The 25,422-nt window shown below is 48.3% G+C and overlaps 1 long non-coding RNA gene across 1 annotated transcript; it reads left to right on the forward strand.

Moving 5' to 3' along the window:
- The first annotated feature begins 992 nt into the window (after nt 1-992).
- On the forward strand, nt 993-21,554 carry LOC142469150 (uncharacterized). Its single transcript, XR_012788972.1, has 3 exons — nt 993-1,500; nt 16,909-16,953; nt 21,068-21,554. It is a non-coding gene; the product is annotated as an uncharacterized LOC142469150 (long non-coding RNA).
- The last annotated feature ends 3,868 nt before the right edge of the window (nt 21,555-25,422 follow it).

Consider the following 25,422-nt stretch of genomic DNA (forward strand, 5'->3'; position numbering starts at 1 on the left):
CCTCAAGGGCTACCAACAGGTCAGGTTTTCAGCATATCTCTGCTTCAGCACAGATGGCTTAATCAGTTGCTCAGTCTTTGATTGAGCCACCTGTGCTGAAGCAGGGATATCCTGAAAACCTGACCTGTTGGTAGTCCTTGAGCACTGAAGTTGGCCACACCTGACCTAGAAGGAGGGTAGTAGAGACATACAGTGTGTGTGTGTCTGTCTGTCTGTCTGTCTGTCTTGATTTGAGGGGTATGGGGGAGAGAGGTGGGAAAAGCCCTGCTCAGCTGCCTGCACACATATTGGAAACCTAAAGTGGTGCTATCAGGGATAGAAGAACAAGTTTGTGGACGGAGAAAGATACCCTATTGATGCACTCACCTATAATACAAAAATTGGTAAACAAGCTAATTAAAACCTAAATAGCGCTACATATTGTTATACTTGTAACGTGGCACATACATTCTAGTATTATGATGTTATGTTCATACATACATAATACCATGTAGTATATAGAACTAATAGGTATGTCCCGGAATATAATGTGTATATATATGCTGTATGTCATAGGTATTAAAATGACTCAGAAATCCTTGTGACTCATGATATATTCCACAGAATAAGGTTAATGATCTGTACCTAAAACACTGTTAATTTGAGCAGGGTGAGTAGCTCTTGACAAATACACTAGAGAGAGATATCCAGTGTCAGTGATTGCTAAGGCTTATTAACCATGAGGAATGATTCCCGTACGGGTGGTACTTTTGTACACTTTTAATGTGATGGTAAGGAGTTATTTCCCCCCTTCTGTCTTTGATGCAGCCAGCCAGGTATCATGTAGAGCAGGGCTGCACAACACGCGGCCCGCGGGCCGCATGCGGCCCGCCTGGCCTCTCTGTGTGGCCCTCGATGAGATTTAAAAAAAAAAAAAAAAACTTTGAAAAAAATTTTTTTTTGAAAAAAAAAAAACTTTGAAAAAAAAAAACTTTGAAAAAAAAATGGCGCCAATTCCCTGCGGTCCCGGCGCGCATGCGCTAGGCCCGCTCCGTCCCCCCCCCCTTCCCTGCTCCCAACGCGGGGCGGAAGGGGAAGCAACATGCAGCTCCTCTGCGGGCCCGCTCCCCCCCCCATGCTCCCAACGTGGGCCGGAGGGGGAAGCAACACACAGCTCCTCTGCGGGCCCGCTCCCCTCCCCCTTCCCTGCTCCCAACGCGGGGCGGAAGGGGAAGCAACATGCAGCTCCTCTGCGGGCCCGCTCCCCCCCCTGCTCCCAACGTGGGCTGGAGGGGGAAGTAATAATTAAATAATTCAGCTCCTCCAGCGGCCTGCTTCTCACCGCTTCCCTCCGCGGCCAGCTTCTCGCGTCCCCCACGAGCTCACCTCCCGTGCCCTCCTCCCCCCCCTTCCCCCAACCCGCGCCCCCAAGCCCACCTCCCGTCCCAGGCAGCTGCCGCAGGGATATCGGGGGCAGGAGGAGCAAGCGTCCGGCGGCAACCTGCACCCACCCGGGTCAAGGTAAGTCACTGTTAGTCACTGTCACCCAAGTCACTGTCACCCACCCACCCACTGTCACCCACCCACCCAGTCACTGTCACCCAGTCACTGTCAAGTCACTGTCACCCACCCAGTCACTGTCACCCAGTCACTGTCAAGTCACTGTCACCCACCCAGTCACTGTCACCCACCCACCCAGTCACTGTCACCCACCCACCCAGTCACTGTCACCCACCCAGTCACTGTCACCCTGTCACCCAGTCACTGTCACCCACCCACCCAGTCACTGTCACCCACCCACCCAGTGTCACTGTCACCCACCCACCCAGTCACCCACCCACCCACCCAGTCACTGTCCCACCCTGTCACTGTGTCCCACCCTGTCACTCTTCCCACCCTGTCACTGTGTCCCACCCCGTCACTGTCACCCACCCCGTCACTGTCACCCACCCAGTCACTGTCACCCACCCAGTCACTGTCACCCACCCAGTCACTGTCATAGTCACTGTCACCCACCCAGTCACTGTCACCCACCCAGTCACTGTCAAGTCACTGTCACCCACCCTGTAACTGTCACCTACCCACCCACTGTCACCCACCCACCCAGTCACTGTCACCCAGTCACTGTCAAGTCACTGTCACCACCCAGTCACTGTCACCCAGTCACTGTCAAGTCACTGTCACCCACCCACCCAGTCACTGTCACCCACCCAGTCACTGTCACCCACCCAGTCACTGTCACCCTGTCACCCAGTCACTGTCACCCACCCACCCAGTCACTGTCACCCACCCACCCACTGTCAGTGTCACTGTCACCCACCCACCCAGTCACCCACCCACCCAGTCACCCACCCACCCAGTCACTGTCCCACCCTGTCACTGTGTCCCACCCTGTCACTCTTCCCACCCAGTCACTGTGTCCCACCCCGTCACTGTCACCCACCCAGTCACTGTCACCCACCCAGTCACTGTCACCCACCCAGTCACTGTCACTGTCACCCACCCAGTCACTGTCACCCACCCAGTCACTGTCACCCACCCAGTCACTGTCACCCACCCAGTCACTGTCACCCACCTATCCACCCAGTCACTGTCACCCACCCAGTCACTGTCACCCACCCAGTCACTATCACCCACCCAGTCACTGTCAAGTCACTGTCACCCACCCAGTCACTGTCACCCACCCACTGTCACCCACCCACCCAGTCACTGTCACCCAGTCACTGTCAAGTCACTGTCACCCACCCACCCAGTCACTGTCAAGGTCACTGTCACCCACCCACCCAGTCACTGTCACCCACCCAGTCACTGTCACCCAGTCACTGTCACCCAGTCACTGTCACCCACCCACCCAGTCACTGTCAGTGTCACTGTCACCCACCCACCCAGTCACCCACCCAGTCACTGTGTCCCATCCAGTCACTGTGTCCCACCCAGTCACTCTTCCCACCCAGTCACTGTGTCCCACCCCGTCACTGTCACCCACCCAGTCACTGTCACCCACCCAGTCACTGTCACCCACCCACCCAGTCACTGTCATAGTCACTGTCACCCACCCAGTCACTGTCACCCACCCAGTCACTGTCACCCACCCAGTCACTGTCACCCACCTATCCACCCAGTCACTGTCACCCACCCAGTCACTGTCACCCACCCAGTCACTGTCACCCACCCAGTCACTGTCACCCACCCAGTCACTGTCACCCAGTCACTGTCACCCACCCAAGGGGGAGAGTGATGTGAGGTGCAAGGGGGGGAGAGTGATGTGAGGTGCAAGGGGGGGAGAGGGATGTGAGGTGCAAGGGGGGGAGAGGGATGTGAGGTGCAAGGGGGGGAGAGGGATGTGAGGTGCAAGGGGGGGGAGAGGGATGTGAGGTGCAAGGGGGGAGAGGGATGTGAGGTTCAGGGGGGGAGAGGGATGTGAGGTTCAAGGGGGGAGAGGGATGTGAGGTGCAAGGGGGAGAGGGATGTGAGGTGCAAGGGGGCAGAGGGATGTGAGCTGCAGGGGGGAGGGATGTGAGCTGCAGGGGGGAGGGATGTGAGCTGCAGGGGGTGGTGGGATGTGTGTGGGGTGTAGGGGGGTATTGTGTGTTTGATGTGGAGGGGGGTATTGTGTGTTTGATGTGGAGGGGTGTATTGTGTGTGGGTGAGGGGGAGAGATGGGGGTATGAGAGATAGATGGGGAGTATCGCAATGGTTGATAGTGTTGGGTTCTGGGGGAGATATGAGGATGATGATGGGTGCTGGAGGAGAGATGATGATGATGATGATGATGATTTTACCCGTGCGGCCCAATTTATTTTTCCTTGGAGCAGTTCGGCCCTTTGCACTTTACGAGTTGTGCAGGCCTGATGTAGAGTCACATACATACATACATATATAGGGTAACACACTGCAGCCTTATGCAGATAAATTTGTATAGCACAGAGGGAGAACTGTCAATATGTATGTATGTGACTCTACATGATACCTGGCTGGCTGCATCAAAGACAGAAGGGGGGAATTAACTCCTTACCATCACATTAAAAGTGTACAAAAGTACCACCCATACGGGAATCATTCCTCATGGTTAATAAGCCTTAGCAATCACTGACACTGGATATCTCTCTAGTGTATTTGTCCAGAGCTATTCACCCTGCTCAAATTAACAGTGTTTTAAGTACAGATCATTAACCTTATTCTGCGGAATATATCATGAGTCACAAGGATTTCTGAGTCATTTTAATACCTATGACATACAGCATATATATATATATATATATATATAATCAAAAAATAAATAGATGATACCGTTCTGTGGCTAACGAAATGCTTTTATTTGTGCGAGCTTTCGAGATACACTGATCTCTTCTTCCGGCGATGTTACAATGAATGAAGCAAAAGGTATACTTAAAAACAGTGTCTCTTGGAATGTTATCTGTGCTGGTCCTTCCCCCGGTGTGGATGTGTTTTATGGCTAGAGGTGTTAAATGGTTACTGAAAGCAAGTGAGGAAAGAGTGTGTATGTTTTCAAAGCCCGAAAGGGTGAAACGCGTTAGAGCTGCGGGGGGGGGTCTGTTCCCCCTCTTTTATCCATCTTTTCTATGATTAAATAAATAATTTTTTTCACTTAGCACAGTCCAGCCTTTTACATTTTTTGCGCAGCAGTGCCCGCTGTTCCTCCCTCCGGTGGGAGCTGTTTTTGCTGCTCTACTATACAGCTAGAAGCACGTCACTCCGGGTGGATTCAAGACTTCAGTAAGTTATTTAACTACTACATTGGAGCTTCCCCAGGTGATTTGGTTTTTATGCATGGGGTCCAGGGTTGGTTGAAGGACTTCCCCCGGGCAACCCTTCTTCGTCATCGCCAGACCACTTCCCAACTAGGGGTTTATAATTTTAACTCTATTATACAATGCTTCTGGATCCTAAATATCCGGATGTTTTTGCAAACGCTTATACTTGATTGGATTGTATGCTCTGCAGCACCTGTCAATTGGGGGGACCGTGTACCTCAATGTTCCTTTACTAGGATAGAAGTCAGAAGAGTGTTGGATAAGTCTCCTTGAAAAGGTGCGTTTTTAAGGAACTGTACAGTATGTTATGGGAGAGTCTGACGTGCGTGGTAGAGAATTCCAGAGTTGGGTGCAGCACAAGATAAATCTTGGAGGCATGAGGGAGAGGAAGTAATAATAATGAAGATCAAGAGCAGAGCATAGACTGCGGAGGAGAGTACTTGGAAATGAGGTCAGAGATGTATAGAGGAGAATTGTTATGTATAACTTTACAGGTGAGCACACATGTCCTGAATTTAACTCTGTAGGGCAGGCCTGCCCAACTCGTAAAGTGAGAAGGGCCGAACTGCTCCAAGGAAAAAAAATTTGGGCCGCACGGGTTAAATCATCATCATCATCATCATCTCTCCTCCACCACCTCTCATCATCATCATCATCCTCATCCTCATATCTCCCCCAGAACCCCTCACTATCAATCTTTACGATACTCCCCATCTATCTCTCATACCACCATCTCTCCCCCTCACCCACACAATACCCCCCTCCACATCAAACACACAATACCCCCCTCCACATCCCCCCAGCCCATTCCATGTCAGCATCCCCCCCACACAAGTCAGCATCCCCCCCCATGTCTCTCTCCTTAATGACACTCTCTCTCCCTCCCCTCAATATGACTCTCCCCCTCCCCTCAATATGACACTCTTTCCACCTCCCTTCAATATGACACTCTTTCCCCCTCCCCTCAATATGACACTCTCCCCCCCCCTGCAACTCACATCACACCCTCCCCCTGCAACTCACATCACTCTCACCCTCCCCCTGCACCTCACATCACTCCCCCCCCTGCACCTAACATCACTTCCCCCCCCACTGCACCTGCACCTCACCACACTCTCTCCCCCCCTGCACCTCACATCACTCTCCCCCCTGCACGTCACATCACTCTCCCCCCTGCACCTCACATCCCTCTCTCCCTCCCCCTGCACCTCACATCACTCTCTCCCCCCCTGCACCTCACATCACTCTCCCCCCCCCGCACCTCACATCTCTCTCCCCCCCCTGCACCTCACATCACTCTCCCCCCTGCACCTCACATCACTTCCCCCCCCCTGCACCTCACATCACACCCTCCCCCTGCACCTCACATCACTCTCCCCCCCCCTGCACCTCACATCACTCTCCCCCCCCTGCACCTCACATCACTCTCCCCCCCCCTGCACCTCACATCACTCTCCCCCCTGCACCTCAAATCACTTCCCCCCCTGCACCTCACATCACACCCTCCCCCTGCACCTCACATCACACCCTCCCCCTGCAACTCACATCACTCTCACCCTCCCCCGGCACCTCACATCACTCTCCCCCCCTGCACCTCACATCACTCTCCCCCCCTGCACCGCACATCACTCTCCCCCCTGCCCCTCACATGTCAGCAGCCCCCCCTCACATGTCAGCAGCCCCCCCTCACATGTCAGCAGCCCCCCCCTCACATGTCAGCAGCCCACCCCCCCTCACATGTCAGCAGCCCACCCCCCCTCTCACATGTCAGCAGCCCACCCCCCCTCACATGTCAGCAGCCCACCCCCCTCACATGTCAGCAGCCCCCCCTCACATGTCAGCAGCCCCCCCTCACATGTCAGCAGCCCACCCCCCCTCACATGTCAGCAGCCCACCCCCCCCTCACATGTCAGCAGCCCACCCCCCCCTCACATGTCAGCAGCCCACCCCTCCTCACATGTCAGCAGCCCACCCCCCCTCACATGTCAGCAGCCCACCCCCCCTCACATGTCAGCAGCCCACCCCCCCTCACATGTCAGCAGCCCACCCCCCCTCACATGTCAGCAGCCCACCCCCCCCTCACATGTCAGCAGCCCACCCCCCCCCTCACATGTCAGCAGCCCACCCACCCCCTCACATGTCAGCAGCCCACCTCCCCCCTCACATGTCAGCAGCCCACCCCCCCCTCACATGTCAGCAGCCCACCCTCCCCTCACATGTCAGCAGCCCACCCCCCCCTCACATGTCATCAGCCCACCCCCCCCTCACATGTCAGCAGCCCACCCCCCCCTCACATGTCAGCAGCCCACCCCCCCCCTCACATGTCAGCAGCCCACCCCCCCCTCACATGTCAGCAGCCCACCCCCCCTCACATGTCAGCAGCCCACCCCCCTCACATGTCAGCAGCCCACCCCCCCCCTCACATGTCAGCAGCCAACCCCCCCCTCACATGTCAGCAGCCCACCCCCCCCCCCTCACATGTCAGCAGCCCACCCCCCCCTCACATGTCAGCAGCCCCCCCCCCCTCACATGTCAGCAGCCCACCCCCCCCCTCACATGTCAGCAGCCCACCCCCCCCCTCACATGTCAGCAGCCCACCCCCCCCCCTCACATGTCAGCAACCCACCCCCCCCCTCACATGTCAGCAACCCACCCCCCCCCCCACCAGCCCGTTTTTCACGGCAGTGGATATTCAGAGTTGAGTGCAAATAGCCGCACGGCTATTCAGAGTTGAGTGCAAATAGCCGCACGGCTATTCAGAGTTGAGTGCAAATAGCCGCACGGCTATTCGCACTCAGTAGAAAATAAAATGGAAAAAAAAAGACATCCCAGCCAGGAATTGAACCCTGGTCCACTCTGCTAATGGCTTGGAGCATAACCACTGAGCTATAAGACTTTATGATGCTTTTCGTGAATAAAGGCATAGAAACCTACTGACATTACAGTGTTCATAGCCGCACGGCTATTCGCACTCAGTAGGAAATAAAATGGAAAAAAGACAGAACTCTCCCCTATTGACATTCTATACCCCCTGCATCTGTAATCAGCGCGGCTTTAGGCTGAGTCCCCAGTCAGCACTGTGACACGCGCCCGGTGGGGGGGCGGCGCATGCACAGCGCTAGTCCGCGATCTGCGGTCTGAGGGGAGAGAGAAAGTTTGTGACGGGAGGGGGGTGTGGCGGTAGGTTTGCGGGGGCATGGCCACAAATTGCACGGCCGAGCAGGGCGCAGCGCTCGTGTGCCAGCACGCCACGCTCCCTCTCAGGCTTTGAGAGTTTGAGATTGGCATTTGTGACGGAGGCGTGGCCACGCCCCCGCTGGCGGTTCAGCCAATGAGGGCGAACCAGCCGCGGGATGTCATGGCCACGCCCCCGCAAACCTACCGCCACACCCCCTCCCGTCACAAACTTTCTCTCTCCCCTCAGACCGCAGATCGCGGACTAGCGCTGTGCATGCGCCGCCCCCCCCGCCGGGCGCGTGTCACAGTGCTGACTGGGGACTCAGCCTAAAGCCGCGCTGATTACAGATGCAGGGGGTATAGAATGTCAATAGGGGGGTGTTCTGTCTTTTTTCCATTTTATTTCCTACTGAGTGCGAATAGCCGTGCGGCTATGAACACTGTAATGTCAGTAGGTTTCTATGCCTTTATTCACGAAAAGCATTGGAAAGTCTTATGGCTCAGTGGTTATGCTCCAGGCCATTAGCAGAGTGGACCAGGGTTCAATTCCTGGCTGGGATGTTTATTTTTTTCCATTTTATTTTCTACTGAGTGCGAATAGCCGTGCGGCTATTTGCACTCAACTATGAATATCCACTGCCGTTTTTTCACACCCACCCCCCACCAGCCCGTTTTACACACCCACCCCCCACCAGCCCGTTTTACACACCCATCCCCCACCAGCCCGCTCTTCACACCCACCCCCCACCAGCCCGTTTTTCACACCCACCCCCCACCAGCCCGCTCTTCACACCCACCCCCCACCAGCCCGTTTTACACACCCATCCCCCACCAGCCCGTTTTACACACCCATCCCCCACCAGCCCGTTTTTCACACCCACTCCCCACCAGCCCGTTTTACACACACACACACACACACACACACACACACCTCTTTTAGATGAGTTCAGCACATCCTCTCCTCCCCGGTATTAAGCGCCGCCCCTGGCATGCTCTGACCTCCCCGGCATCCTGCTATTAAAGAAAAAAAAACACACATCCTCCTCATGCTGCTGCTGCCCCCGCGCACCGCAAAACCCGGGGGCGGGGAGGGAGAGGGAGGGGGCTGGGAGGGGGAGGGAGGAGGAGGGATGAATCGCCGCCATTTTTTAAAACTTTTTTTTTTTAATTTATTTAATTAATTAACTGGCGCAGGACCAGAGTCATCGCGGGCCGCACAGAGAGACCAGACGGGCCGCATGCGGCCCGCGGGCCGTATGATGTGCAGCCCTGCTGTAGGGTATGGGTAGGCAACGTACATTATAGTGTTTTCTTGTATAGCGCTGTCAGTGTACACAGCACTGTACATATAATTTTTGCAGGCGAGAGTCCCTGACCCTTAGAGCTTACAATCTCTTTTTTTTTTTGGTGCCTGAGGCACAGGGAGACAAAGTGGTTTTCCCAAAGTCACAGGGATTTGAACCAGGCTCCCCTGCTTCAAACTCAATATCATTGTTTTCAGTCGGTGTCTTTACTCATTGACCCACTCCCATAATGGTGCCCCAGAAGAATACATGTTCATGAGATAAATGTGCCTGGCAGCAGCATTTAGAAAGGACTGGTTCGAGTTGTCCTGTCGGGATATAATGAGTGCGTAAGTAAGAAGTTTGGTTGATTGTTCCGTTAGGAAGGGACGTATTTTAGCAATATTGCAGAGGTAGAAACAACGTGATTTCAAAAGGTAATGAAAGGGCAGGATAAAGGAGAGGGAAGAGTCAAGAATGACACCTGGGCATCAGAATTGTGGTTGAATCATCTACTGCAAGGGAGAAATCCGCTATAGATGTTGTTCTTAGGAGGAAAAATGAGAAGTTCCGTTTTTGACATGTTAAGTTGACAACAGTGGTTGGACATCGATGAGGAAATAGCAGAAAGACAGTTCGTCACACGAGACTGGAGAGAAGGGGAGAAGTAGATTTGAATATCATCAGCGTAGAGGTGGTAGTGAAAACCAAATGAAATGTTTTAGGTCACTTTCAGTGCAGTGGTTAGAATAGAAGACTGCAGTGTGTCACGTAGAAGGGAGAAAGTCCAGCATGTTATTTATTTATAAAATGTTTTATCAGGAAGTAAAATATTGAAGTTGCCTCTCGTTTTCAAGTATGTCCTCTGCACAGAGGTATGATAACAAATACATGGTTACATTAAATGAACGGAGTTGTACATTATAGATAGACATTGCATGAACAGTTTGTAGCCCTGTGTAATTTTGGGGTTACATGCCTCTCTCCTCCTGTGCAATAATCCCTGTTAAAAGGGCAGGTTTGCCAGGAGTAATCATGAGGTTTGCCCTCACCCCCTGTGATGTGTATTGTGTAGTGAAGGAAGTGACATCATGCTCTGTGTCCAATTACAGTGACACAGGGGTGGTGCCTACGGGAGCTATATAGTATGCATCACTGAATTTAGTGTTGAAGTGTGTGAGTGTCTCATCCCACTTGAATGAGACTGTCTGACCCAACACAGTGCCAGGGCTCTGGCAAGGATTGTGGCCCTCCCTTAGGGGAGAGGTGGGCAGACTATTCCCCTTACTCTATAAGAGAGTAAGGGAAGAGCAAGGACAGCTTCTAGGGCCCTGACTAGGAGCAGGGTTGCCACCTTCAACTGACCGTCAACCTGGAGATTTTTTTTTTTTAAATGACACTGTGTTGCCATGACAATGGGATGCTATGTAACGTCATGCTGCGTCAAGTTGTCATGACAACGTGATATCGCATGACGTGACATCATGTGGCGTCTCATTGTCATAGCAACGGGCATCACGTGATGCTGTTACGTCACATGACGTTCCCATTGGCATGGCAACGCAGCGCCTTTTGACACTGCGCAGCCATATTGACAGTAGTTGCAGGGGGAGATGGCGGGAGACTGCTGTTGTGGGCACTATTGCTGCGTTAATTGTATGTTGAATTGTATATTACCTTACATCATTTCTATTATTTCTAACTAACGCTGATGACAATTGTTGCAGACAGAGTCGTCGCTGATCAATATTAATTTATTACAATGGTTTATCTCGGTTTACTTTACTTGAGTTAATTTAACAAAGACAAGGTTACCTCATTGCTATCAAAAGGGAGGAACTGAAGCAGCTTTACGAGAGAGAGGGGGGGAGAAGAGAGAGAGAGAGTAGACGAGAGGGAGAAAGGGGAGACGAGAGAGAGAGCGAGAGGGGGGAGAGGAGAGGGGGGAGAAGAGAGAGGGGGGAGACGAGACGGAGAGGGGGTAGATGAGAGTGAGAAAGGGGGTAGACGAGAGGGGAGAAGAGGGAGAGAGGGGAGAAGAGAGAGAGGGTATACGAGAGGGAGAGAGAGAGACGAGAGGGGGGAGACGAGAGAGAGGGGAGAAGAGGGGGGGCAGAAGAGAATTGAGGGGAGAAGAGAGAGAGAAGGGGGAGAAGAGAGAGAAGGGGGAGAAGAGAGAGAGGGGGAGAAAAGAGAGAGCGAGGGGGGGAGAAGAGAGAGCGAGGGGGGGAGAAGAGAGAGAGGGGGGAGAAGAGAGAGAGGGGGGGGAAGAGAGAGAGAGGGGGGGGAAGAAGAGAGAAAGGGGTGGGGAGAAGAGAGAGAGAGGGGGGAGAAGAGAGAGAGAGAGGGGGTGGAGAAGAGGGAGAGAGAGAGGGGGGGAGAAGAGAGAGAGAGAGGGGGAGAAGAGAGAGAGAGGTGAGAGGGTGGAGAAGAGATGAGGAGGTAAGATACATGGGGGTGGTGTGTGTTCCCTAGCAGGGTTTCTGGGAATGTTACTGTGTTGATTATGTGTGTCTGTGGACGGACGTTCACAGAGGTACGCAATTAGGAGGCTTTATAGCGTGAAATTATAATAGGCTTTATTGTGCCTGTTCCTTTTCATCAGGAAAATTATCCAAACACAGGGGGGGGAACAAAGCTTCCATTCACTTGGGAGTAATTCTAGTGAAAACACTATGCAACCAATTCACATCTCCCTAGTCAAGCATTTCTCCCCAGCCCCAAACATAGCATGAAAATAAGCAGATACAGTATAAGCAGTCTCTTAATAATGAAAGTCTTATCTGTTTATCAGCTGTAGAGTAAGCTTCTCTGCTCTCCTGGAACCGCACTGAGCGTGCACAGAAAATCAGCATCCAGGTTTTGAAGTCTTATTTGGGCCTTGTGTCTTGAAAGCAGCTCTGCTAACTTTGGCAGAGCTCAAAACAAGTGTGTCTCCAAGTTCAGCTCAGGTGTCAGCTAAAGAGTTCTCTCTTCCTGTTTCAAAAGACAGGCTTTCTAAGCCATCTAATTCAGGCAGGTGGTGTTTAGTAATTAACTAGAAGAGGTTAACCACCACACTGCTGGATTAAAGACACATTACTGAACAGGGATAAGTCCCCTGTTACAGTGTCAATGAATCTTGTCTAATAAAAACTACAACTCCCATGATCCCCTACGTGTGAGCATGCGCAGTAGAACGTAGGGCAGTTACCCGGATGTAGTAGGCAGTGAAGGGAGGAAATGAGTTCTGCACACAGATAGTCCCGTGATAAATGCAAAGGATCTGTGAGTGATCTATGATGTAGCAATGATAAGTCACTTAGTATGCTGCCCTTTCTGTAACAACCCGCCCACCCGGAGATTTCAGGGACAAACCCGTAGCCCGGAGAAGGGGATGCCAAACCCGAAGTCTCCGGGTGAAACCCGGAGAGGTGGCAACCCCGACTAGGAGTGGTGTCCAGGAACTTCCTTGAGGTGGGCAACCTTTATGATGTGTGGCTAGAGACCAGCCGCAATGATGGGCAGTCTGCCACTAAAGATGTTAATAAAGAATGTCCAACATGAAAGAACCTTCTTGCCTGAGAGTGGAGTCATTCAGGGAGAAGCTGCACCCAGAGGTTCTCTTCCAGAGACTCCTCCCTGCTGTCGTGGGGACCTGGAAGAGATGGAGGCGCTGTACCAGAAGTGAGTAGTTCTCAGCATTACCTCACGAGCCAGTCCTGATGTATTTCCCCATATCACCGCGGAAGACTCAGGAGTCCTGTAAGCAAGCAGGTGCACCACACTATAGTACATGTAACATGGGGCAGTTTCCTCAAGTAAGGGGCCAATATGAGATTGGGGGGGGGGGGGGGGTGAACACCGTTACAAGTTAAAGATAATATATGTTATAGGTGTATGAAATAGTTACAGACCAGATTAAAAAGAGACAGAGGTTTAGTTTTGAAAGAACTTAAACTGGTGGTAGCTGTGAGAGTCCCCTGTAGATGGTTCCAGTTTTGGGGTGCACGGTAAAAGAAGGAGAAGCAACCGGATACTTTGCTGAACCTTGGGACCATGAAGTCTTTTGGAGTCAGATTTCAGATGATAAGTGCTGCATGTGGTAGGGGTGAGGAGCTTGTTCAGAAGGCGAGTACCTTACCCAGAAAGTATTTGAGGCAAAACAGAAAATATGAACTTTGCGGCTAGACTCAAGTGATATCCAATCTAGTTCTTTGAGCATTTCGTAGTAATGTGTGTTGTAGTTACATTGGAGGACAAAGCGGCATATTGAGTTGTAGAGGGTGTCTAGTTGGCTAAAGTGAGTTTGGGGTGCTGTATCATATCTCTATGGCCTATAATTGGCTTTAGCATCTACTGTGTGGTGCACTTTCTGACAAGCTAGCGTAGGGAGGATTTGTTCCTATAAAGTACACCTAGTTTAGCATAGGTTTTGGATGTCAGGCTATCAATGTGCAACCCAAATGTTAAATGGGAGTCAAACTATATGCCCAGATATTTAAAACTAGTAACAGGGGCTAGGATGGTATTAGAGCTGGTTCTGATCTGAAGCTCTGTAATTGGTAGCTTTAGTAATTTAGCCTTGGTTCCAAATACCATTGTTACAGTCTTGTCAGTGTTTAAAAAACAGTTTGTTTTGGGAAATCCAATTTTCAGGTCTCGAAAAGTCAGATTGAAGTACATGTCCAAGGTCAGAGAGGTTAGGGCTGTATGCATATAAGATTGTGTCTTCCGAATACATGTGTATTGAAGCTCCCTTACAAGCTGTAGGAAGATCATTGATGAACACTGAGAAGAGTAAGGCCCACAGAACAGAGCCTTGTGGGACACCACAGGTGATATCCAAGGGGTTGGAGTTAGAGCCTGAGATAGACACATGTTGCGATCTACCTGATATATAGGAGTGAAACGAGTTTAAAGCATGTTCTCCTATTCCAGAGCACTAGAACTTGTTTAGCAAGATAACACAATCAACAGTATCAAAAGCCTTTGCAAAATCTAGGAAAATTGCACCAGTAAGTTGTCCCAGTTCCATTCCACACTGTATGTCATTGCAAACTTTTAGGAGGGCGGATACTATGCAGTGTTTTGGGTAAAATCTAGATTAGAGTTGGCTAAGGAAATTTGTCTAGGTGTAGCAATCGCTTAATTGGGAGGGGACACATTTTTCCATGACTTTAGATACCGTAGTATTGTGAGGAGGGAGATTGGCTTGTAGTTTTAAACAGTGTTTTTTTCCCCACTTTTGAAGATTTGGACAACTCTGGCAGTTTTCCAGGTCTCAGGGATATGGCCTGCAGACACAATAAAGTTGATTAGGGAGGTAAGTTGTATGGCAATGGCTGTGGCACCAAGTCATAGGAACTTTGATTGCAGTAGGTCAGGTCCACTTTGGCTGCTTAGTTTTAATTTAAGGAGCGCTTATGTAATATCCTCTCCAGATACTGGGACAAATTGAAAATTGTTGGGCAGTGTTGGGAGAGGGTGGGGCTGCAGGGGTTCTCCCAGATTGAGCTTCATGTTTGTAGTTCGGGCTGCGCTTTGCTAATAAGGAAGGGGCACACCCCACAAAATATTCATTTAATGTGTTTGCAATGTCAGTGAAATTTGTCAGAGTAGTATCATCCTTTTTGATATTAGATTGTTGTTGATGGCTAGAAGGCTCGAAAATATTGTTGATGACCTTTCAGAAGTTACCCGGATTTGATGTATTCTGATGCAGATTGTCAGAGTAAAATTGGGCTCTTGCATGTCTTTTTTGCCTTGTATTCCGCAGGCACTTGTAGTTATTAAGATCCTTGGCACTGACTGAAAATAATGGCACTAGTAGCCAAAAAATGGCTAATAGCACATTTGCCAATTTCTTTGTAAAACAAAAAAATACACACTAAAATAACATTGGCATAACAGTACAATACATTACACTTGCCAATAAACCCATTGATTGTTACTGTGGTAAAACATGCCCATAATATGGGCATGGATTGCCACAATGGCAATGAATGGAAAAGCTAAAAAAAAAGAACCACAAAATAAAACACATTACATTTAAAGAAAACCAAGTATTGGAAAATAAAGCCATTGACTGTGACTGTGGTAAACCATGCGCACAATATGGGCATGAATTACCACAATGACAATGAATGGGCAACCTAAAAAAAAAAAAACATAACAAAAACTACAATACATAACAATTAAATAAAAATAAGCATTTGCCAAAAAGTGCATTGCTTGTAACTGTGCTTATCTATACCCAGAAAGGGGCATAGAAAAACACTTTGGCAGTCAATGAGCAACCAAAAAAACGCAATTTAAAAAAAGCCAATCAATGTGTTTCTTACTTTTGCCGAGATTCACCCCCCGAATCCTACTTCGGCACCAACTCTTGACCCTTCACGCAATGCTCAACAGCCTGATGCGCAAAAGTAATACCAGCAGGCAATCAATTGCAGACAACACCAGCGTTGCGGTAGTGGTGAGATCGCCGCTCTAAGCGATATCCAGAATTTTAAGCTGTGCCATTGCCTAAAAGAATGGCCTTCTTATCACCTACATCTGCCACACATCCCATCAACATTGTCACTGATTGTGATTTGCCCATTATGACTTGCTAGTATGTGAGTACAGCTTTGAGGGTTTTTTTTTTAGTCTCTACCCACAAGAGTTCCTACAATATTACCCTATAGTGTTTCCTTTTTGTGTCCTTTTTATATATGAATGGTGATGTCCCCCGCTCCCTCATTCCTCATTACTATGCCGGACAAACGTATCAGGGAACACATTCAGGCATTCAGCCAACAGCCCAGCTAGAGAAAACTAGGTGGAGTCCAGCTAGACTCACACTTCTCATAACCACTCTTTCAGACTCTAGCAGTTATTTTCCACAGCAGTTTCCTGTTCACAGCAAAAGCAATAACATTTCAGCATATTAGTAAGAGACAAAAGTGAACCCATTCTGAACGTTGTGTAACGTTGTGCTCACCACAAACAAAACTGGACCCGGGTCCTGAGGTGGGAATGGGTATAAACGCCACCCACAGCCACGAGGGCATGTCTGGAGAGTGGATGGTCAAGGTAGCCGGGTTGGGATTGGAGAAGTCAGAATTGTCTTGATACTTGTAGAGGTCAGAGGTTGGAGCCAGTAGAATGGTAGAAGTCTGAGTGCCGAGGTCAGGGTTGGAGAGATGCGGAAGGTCAGAGGTAAGACGGGGTCAGTAATCCAGAAGAGCAGAGTCCAAGGGTCAAGCTGGATCAGTACACAGACAAGGCTAGGTAAGGCAAGACAAGGCTAAGAACCACGAAGTGGGAAGAACAACGCTACCAGGAACTATGCTCAGCCAAAGTGCCAGTGGCACAGCTGAGTATAAATAGGGGAGATTGACCAATGAGACAGGAGGGAGGAATGAAGGTGCGGCCTCAGCGGATGCAGGGATAGGCTGGGAGATGCAGGAGACAGGTGTTGACCCGCAGCTGGGGAGCGGTGCACACGCATCAAGTGTGCGAGCCGTGCGATGCTGCCATGCGCCATAACTGGGGGACGGAGCCAGACTCCACGGCATCAGCAAAGATACTCCGTGAGCGCACGCGCACTGTGTGAACCGCTGGATGGCACGAGGGAGCAGGTAAGGAAGGAGTGCGCCGCGGGGGACACGCTCCCCGATTCCTTACACGTTGGCCATCAGAAACACAACAAAACTCCATTCTCATTACAGATAGAGTAACATTTCCACGAGGGCACAGGAAATAGCAGATTTGATGTAAGTAGCAGGCTCATTATCACAAAGGTAGGTAACTTTGCATGGCGCTGTGGTAAATCCAGCTGGGGTGCGCATTGGGCAGACAGCAGATGTATGCCTTTTGCCTGCCACTGAGACGGGTGCTGCATTTGGCAGTGCTAAAGTCTGTTCAGGGATTGCTGATGGATTTGGGGGATGGGAGAGGAAGTTGGGTGCAGACACGTGTTGGTAGAGACTGCAGTAAAGAAAGTACACAGGGTGGTTAATTGTGCAGGCTAACAAGCATGGGATAATAGTGTGGTCAGATGAACTCACCCTTTTCTGCCTTGTTTAGAAGAGTTTGCAGAAGGATCCAGTCTCAAGTCCACCTCTAATCTATCTACATATTAACTTAAAGATTGTCACTTTACACAAAACTGGACCCGGGTCCTGAGGTGGGAATGGGTATAAACGCCACCCACAGCCAAGAGGGCATGTCTGGAGAGTGGATGGTCAAGGTAGCCGGGTCGGGATTGGAGAAGTCAGAATTGTCTTGATACTTGAAGAGGTCAGAGGTTGGAGCCAGTAGAATGGTAGAAGTCTGAGTGCCGAGGTCAGGGTTGGAGAGATGCGGAAGGTCAGAGGTAAGACGGGGTCAGTAATCCAGAAGAGCGGAGTCCAAGGGTCAAGCTGGATCAGTACACAGGCAAGGCTAGGTAAGGCAAGACAAGGCTAAGAACCACGAAGTGGGAAGAACAACGCTACCAGGAACTATGCTCAGCCAAAGTGCCAGTGGCACAGCTGAGTATAAATAGGGGAGATTGACCAATGAGACAGGAGGGAGGAATGAAGGTGCGGCCTCAGCGGATGCAGGGATAGGCTATGATATGCAGGGATAGGGAGATGCAGGAGACAGGTGTTGACCCGCAGCTGGGGAGCGGTGCACACGCATCAAGTGTGCAAGCCGTGCGATGCTGCCACGCGCCATAACTGGGGGACGGAGCCAGACTCCACACTTAAGATGCTATGCTCAACCCAGCTATGCTTCCCTTTGACTGCTTTGAAATGTATATGCAACACATGTTCACCTCCCCCCCCCCCCCCCCTCTGGGAGATTCCATTGCTACACGGTGTGGTGTGGTGCATACCTGCTGGCTCACAGTAGATCTGAGCTTCCCGCGTTGTTGTAGGGGAGAACAGGACAGGCATCTGGGGTGAAAGCGCCTCCATCTCTTGCAGGCCCCAGGGATATGGAGACAATCCCTGCAGGAGAACTTACTTCCCACCCCCCTGATAGATTGCAGTCATAGGAAGGCTATCTTTAACAAGATCACTTTATTCGTACACACTGCAGATGGTCAGCATACACAGCTCACACAGGGGTTACAGCAGTTCTTGGGGCTTCACCCTCAGGATGTACCCTGGACCCCCACTCCAGGGCAAGGGGCCCTGAAGCAGTCCTTGCTCTTTCCTTACTCCCTGGTATAGTAAGGGGTATGGTCTCACTCCTAACTCCCTTAGGGGAGAAGGCAGTAAGTGCACAGCCAATCCGCACTTCTGGATGAGAACCTTTTTTTCTATCAGGGGTAGAGACAACTAACTAAATTTAGGGTGTGCAGCTCCTTAAGTACAAGGGAAGCAGGCATCATGTCTGAAGCCCTGATTGGCCACACACAGGCATAGTCCCACGCCTCCCCTGTGACTCACTGAAGCTGCTGTGGGTGGGAAAACCCCATGATCACTCCTGGCAGGCTTGCTCTTACCAGGGCTTACTGCCAGGAAGGGCAGACTGATAGCCAAATAAACCAGTCCTGGCAACATTTACAACAGTCACATGACCTCCCCCCAATAAATCTGCCTGGCAATTAACAGATAAGCAATTAACAATCATGTTTCTTTAACCCTAACATATCAGAGATCACAAATACAGTCAGGATGGGGTGATTCTTGTATACAGGGGTTACAGAGCATGTGGTTAAATGTTTTAGTGATTCAAGAAGATTGGATGCTAATGGAAGAAGGGACTGTATGTGATCTTTTTTTAATGGCTTAGTGGTACATGTGGGGCATAATACATTGACACAAGTTAAAAATGTAGAATCCATACCTTATGGCAGCAGTGCACAAACTGGGGGGCATGCAAGACTGTCTGAGGGGGGCACGGGGTTTACAGAGGCCCTACGCGCTTCCCGAAGGCATTTAAATTAAGTGCCGGGGGAACAGCGAAGGCCTCTGTAAACCATACTTACCTTGGCTCCGGCAGCTTCTTACATGCGTCGCCATGGCAATGCGGCATCAAATGGTGCCACGAGGTCATGTGACATCACGTTGCCATGGCAGCGTGACGCCATGACGCCGCCGCCGCCGAAGCAAAGGTAAGAGAAGGGGGGCGCGGAGAAAAGGGAACTGCCGGGAGGGGGGCGCAGGGAAAAAAGTTTGCCTTATGGAAACCTTATGTAGCCATGTGTAAAAATGGTGTACATCTCTTTCTCATGCTGGCAGTAAGCATGATAAGTATGCAGGGTTGCCAGCAACAATCATGGAGGTTTGCCCTTAAACCCTGGTGAGGTGTCATATGTAACAAAGGAAGTGACAACATGCTTTGTGTCCACTGTTAGTGACACAAAGGTGTGTCTGTTTCTGGAGTCTATATAAGACACAGCACTGCCTAAAGTTAGGAGTTCTGTTCTAGTTCTGTAGGAGTTCAGTCTAAGTTCTAGTGGAGTGTCTGCAGCAGGTCAAGGCTGTCACCGTCAAGTGAAAGCTGACTACACACTGTGACCAGGGACTTGGCACAGATGGTGATCTCCCTTGGGGGAGAGGTGGACCAACTCTATTAAGAGAGGAGGAACCTTCTGAAGGGGGGGGGGGGGTACCTCAACAAGATGAGCGGCTAAGCACGACCGCTATGAGGGGCAGTCTGCCTATGGAGGTGCCAATAAAGATGCCCTGGTTCCAAAGATCCCTTCTGTGTGGGAGTGAAGTTATTCTACAGAAGGATGCACCAAGGAGTGGTTCCCATCAGATACTTCCCCTGCTGCCGCAGAGATCCTGATGGGGTGGAGCCGCTGTAACCGAATGTGAGTCGGACTCTAAGCACACTACCTCAGACGCCTGTCATGGTGATATTCCCCATACCAACCAAGCGGGAGACTCAGGAGTCCTGTTGCCAGCAGGTGCACCACACATCACACAGACATGTAATGGGGCCAGTAGACCACAGGGGCCAATGTGAGATTGGGTGGGGGCCCGTAAAACCATTACACTTACTTGCATACTCAGTACTTCTGAATTTCATAGTTGTAGCAGGATGTTTTCATAGCTTCTCAGTGTGCAAATTTAATGGCAGATGCTGCAGTAGTATATTATATTATACAACAGTAATTGTTCACTTGCTTTGGTTTGTAATGCGCTCATACACAAGTAAACTATCTTTGTACATTCCCTATTTCCTGTTATGTCTGATTCTCTTCTCTCTGTGCTGACACCCACCTGTATTTTAAATTCTGTGTTTATATTGTAAGGGTTTTCAGTAATTGTTGTGTAACTTTTGTTGCTAAGGACACTGAAGAGAGTCCAAGTCGTAATGTTTTCCAAGGGGCAGAATAGAAAATATATCATTCAGGTGATATTCGGCGATTGTATGTACTCCATCTTTTCACAACTTATCTATGTGAGCAGCAGGCGTTTCCTACAAAGCTTTTGTCACAACAACAGTGGATAGTGCTGGATTCAGCAAGATAACAATGCTCTAGTTATAAATGCAGAGTACAGCAGCAATGAAGCAACATTTAGCACAAAAAAAACTAAAGCACCCAACAGCAAGGTTTCTCAGCCCGCGGTCCCTGCAAACCTTTACAATATTTCTTTCAGGCGCTCTCTCCACAAATGGGGATTTTCTAAAATAACATTATAAATTAATATGTACAGGAATATACAGTGCATACAGACGTGTCGTTTGTGAGTGTACATGAAACACATCAGGAGTGGACCATGGTGGAGGAATCCAAGAGAAAAGTTAGCACACATCAGGTTCACCTTCTTATGTTTTTTTTTTTTTAAATAGACTTTTACCACAAATCTATCTTAGGGATTTTGTCTGAACCTGCTGCTCTTCCTGGATAAAGTGCCACTTAGCATTCTTTTTGTATTTCAGCTCATGGATGAAAAGAGATAAGGAAGGCGAAGAAAGACTAATTTGAAGGCAGAATCCAGTAGGAAGACTTGTAACGAAACTCATTCTGGGCACGACACTTAGGCCCAGATCCATGAAGTTCTGTTAAAGCAGCAATTCAAGCAATATCCTACATATTGTGTTTTTTTTTTAAAATAAATCAGTTCTGTACTATGAGAAAATACTTGTAGCATTTAAAAAAAAAATGTTTTAAAGACATTTCTAATGTAGGAAGCATTTCCAAAGGTACAGCCCCCTTCCCCTTCTGATAGGCTCTGGCTCTTGAGCCCTACCCTCTCTCTAGATAGCATCAATTGTATCTAGTAACTGCCCTGTCAATCATATTCCAGGACTACATTGCCCAGAATGCTGTTCAAGAACTGAATTAAATAACCCTGTGCAAGTGATCGATTACAGGAGAACGGATTGATCTGCAGCTTAGCTAATCATTTGTCAGTTGGCAGATTGTATTGATGCACATATTGAATGGGAAATATATATATATATATATATATATATATATATATATATGCAAATATAACTGTATGCTCATCTGCATGTCTTAGGCAGGTCTGCAACCCTGCCTTTCCCCATTATCACCCAGCATACAGCACTTCCACTGCAGCAAGGATTCTGGGAAATGACATGCAAATGAGCACACAGTGTCACTTTTTGCCTCAATAACCATTTTTAACATGGTTCCCTATAGGCTTAAGCTTGCTGCATGGTCACAGCTTTGAGCATATATATATATATTTTTATTTATTTTTTTAAACGGCAGCTTACGGTGTATCTTACCGAACAATACTGTAACATTAAGTCATGTTTTCTTCCATACAGAGAATAGCGTCAACTATAATGTCCGTTAGTGATAAGGACATGCAAATTATTTGCAACTGAGGTGTTACCCTAACATTGTATATTCACATAAGTCTATTAAGGTTTGCGCAGGGACTTAACATTACGCTAGTTACAGTACAGTAGGGCCCCTCTTCCCTGCGTTTTCCTTCTCGGCGATCTGCCAATATGGCGGTACTGAGAATGGGGCCGCCATGTCTGCGCCGAGGTCGCGCATGCGCAGAAGGAGTAGGAAAGGCGATAAATCACCGGTGAACATAGCAAATGCTATGTTCCGCTTTTCAGCGATATTCGCTTTCCGGCGGCGACCTAGAACGGAACCCGCCGTATGAGTGGGGCCCTACTGTAGGTCACACCTAAACTTAGCGTTACATCCAGACCCAGAAAGAGGGCTTTAGCAGAATGCTGTAATGCCACAGTTAAGCACAAGTTAATTAACTTAGCGGTATTTCTGTCTCTTCTCTTTAACTTTAGTCAATCACCTACTTTAGGGTAACACCAAGTTACCTTAACCTTTACTCAATTAACCTTTGAGTATTCGCGTTAACCTCAAGCAACAGAGCGGACATTCTTGTTTTAGGCAACGTTGTGTTATGAGCCTTGATTTAACAAAACGATGTCGATGTAGCCCTATCTATGAGACTACAGCAGATAAGTGCACAGGCATCTCATCTCAGAATCGTACCATTAATGGCAGCAATACACATACATTGATAGACACCATTATAATCTGTACGTCAAGTTACTCCTACCTTCCTACCCTAATTCCTACGTCTCCATTTGACCACTTTTTGTGCCACTCAATGACCTAAAACGGGGCAAAATTAATTCAATACACCTTGCAATATTAATCAATTTTGTGATTCATATTTTAACACCCATTAAAACTTTGATGCATAATCCCCTTCATCGGCAAATAAAAAAATAGGGGTGTTGGTAAATTAATCAGTAATCTTATAATCATTCATTGGTCCTTTATCATCAGACTAACAAGAGATTTGGGAACCAACCAGCTCCTGGCAGTTATTTTAGGGAAATGTGTCACTATAACTGTTTTATGTTTGTTATTAACTTAGATTTTTGATCAGTTTTCCATTAGCTCACAGTGCTATATATTTTTCCAAGCAATAAATGAATGTTCTTCTGAAGGCTGTTTATATAACTACATACATACTTTCCAAACGACACTACCTAGCAGGAAGTCTTTGTTTACTCAGATGCACCACTTTTGGCAGGCGTTAAACTCACACACTTGATGTTTCTTCCATTTAAAAGGTGAACCTCTGTGTTCACACTTCCTTATCACAGATATCACCACAAGCATTAGGCTGGCTAGCTGACCAAGGGTTGCTATATGTGTTTAACACTTCAAATGTTAGAAGGTAGGCATTGAAGTGTAACTATACACAACTCTAGGTAATACAGTAACTCAAGCTGCAGATGTTTCTGGTTCAGGCTCATAAACATTCCCATACAATGTAAATTATATAAATGTGTCAAACACTGCTCACCACCATGTAAGTCAGGGTCACTTTTCATTTAATATCAAAGGAAGACAAGGCACACCATGGGTTAATGCAAGACCAGCAATTTATAAAACACACAAACCATTCCAGACTTACACAGTATGAAATATTAATGCTGCTAAACGCTTGGTATACGCGTCCCGTCCTGTCACAGTAGATACAGCAGGGGAAGCCAAGGCACTTGCGCGATCAGCATCCGAACCGGCATGTACATGTGTACGTCGGAACGTGGTGATGCACCTCAACGCGTTTCATCAGGGGGTGACATCACCAAGACACTCCCATACATTTATAGCCACAACTGCACAATGATTGGATGTCTGACTGGAGTTGTCAGAAAAAAAAGCTTAAAGAGCTAAAAACGAATAAAATCGCTAGTACAGCTCTACAAAAAATGTCTAACAGAGGTATTACATCTACTAGATATTAGATAGCATACAATAATTTCATTAAAAAAGATTAAAAACACCCAATTTCCATAAATATATATATATAAAATATATATAATATGAAGGAATATAATGTGCAGTAATGGAGATAAGTGGGTTTCATGTCTTCAACTAAAACATGATACAACAATGCAAGTATACATCAATACAAGCAACAAAACAAACTTACAGGCACAGATTTACCAAAACAAACTTACAAAGACAACACTCACAACAGGCTTCCCCTGCTCTATATACTGTGACAGGACGGGACCCGGATACCAATTATCGCACAGCATTATTATTTCATACTGCATACGTCTGGCATTGTCTGTGTGTTTGATAAATGGCTGGTTTTGCATTAACCCCTGGTGCGCCTTGTCTTCCCTTGATATTGTTCCTGTAGGTTCCGTGAGGTTCTTCCATTTGCGAGTGAAGCGTCCGCACTGACGAGGCTGCACAGGGGGACTTTGACTGACGGGCACTCATTTGGCAAATTGGTTCAGCGCAAGAGTGAATTCTGTTTGTCACTTTTCATTTACGTTTAATTATGTAGTTCAATTGAAGATTTGCTGCAGTGATCAGCCACAGAGGGAAGATATGTACTTTGGGTATACTAGGTCAAAAGGCTTATTGGTGAGATATATTCTAATGCAAGGATTCCAACAACATCCATGTGACTTTTTGGGGGGAGAATTGATGAAGATACCTATTATATTATTAGGAGGTCTGCGAATTAATTGGTTATTCCTAAATAAATGTGAGATTAAGGCTATCAAGGGTAGATTTGAGAACCACTGTCTAAAAAGTTAAGTACCAAGCTCTGCATATCTATACATTCCACTGCTGCTTCTTAGCTTTATTTACTGTATTTAAAGATATTTATCAAGAATGGACTAAGTACCAAGCAAGGAATATTGGAAACATTCTTAAATATGACACAGTGGGGCAGGTTTGGAGCAAAATGTATACATATTCCAGTGCTCTGGAATAGTTAAACATGCTTTAAACTGGTTTCATTCCTATTTATCATGTAGATCCCAACATGTGTCTATCTCAGGCTCCAACTCCAACCCCTTGAATATCACCTGTGGTGTCTCTTCTCAGTGTTCATCAATGATTTTCCTACAGCTTGTAAGGAAGCTTCAATACACATGTATGCAGATTACACAATCTTATAAGCACACAGCCCTTGCTTCTCCAACCTTGAACACATACTTCAATCTGACTTTTCAAGACTTGAAAATTGGTTTTCCCAAAACAAACTGTTTTTAAACACTGACAAGACTGTAACAATGGTATTTGGGACCAAGGCTACATTTTTAAAGCTTCCAATGACTGAGCTACAGATCAGAACCACGCTAACACCACTCCTGTTACTAGTTTTAAATACTTGGGCTTATGGTTTGACTCCCATTTAACATTTGGAATGCACATTGATACCATGACATCCAAACCTATGCCAAACTAGGTGTACTTTACAGGAACAAATACTCCCTACGTCTGCTGGTCAGAAAGCGTATCA

This window comes from Ascaphus truei, chromosome 1, assembly GCF_040206685.1.
Source record: "Ascaphus truei isolate aAscTru1 chromosome 1, aAscTru1.hap1, whole genome shotgun sequence".
In the NCBI taxonomy this organism is placed as follows: domain Eukaryota; kingdom Metazoa; phylum Chordata; class Amphibia; order Anura; family Ascaphidae; genus Ascaphus; species Ascaphus truei.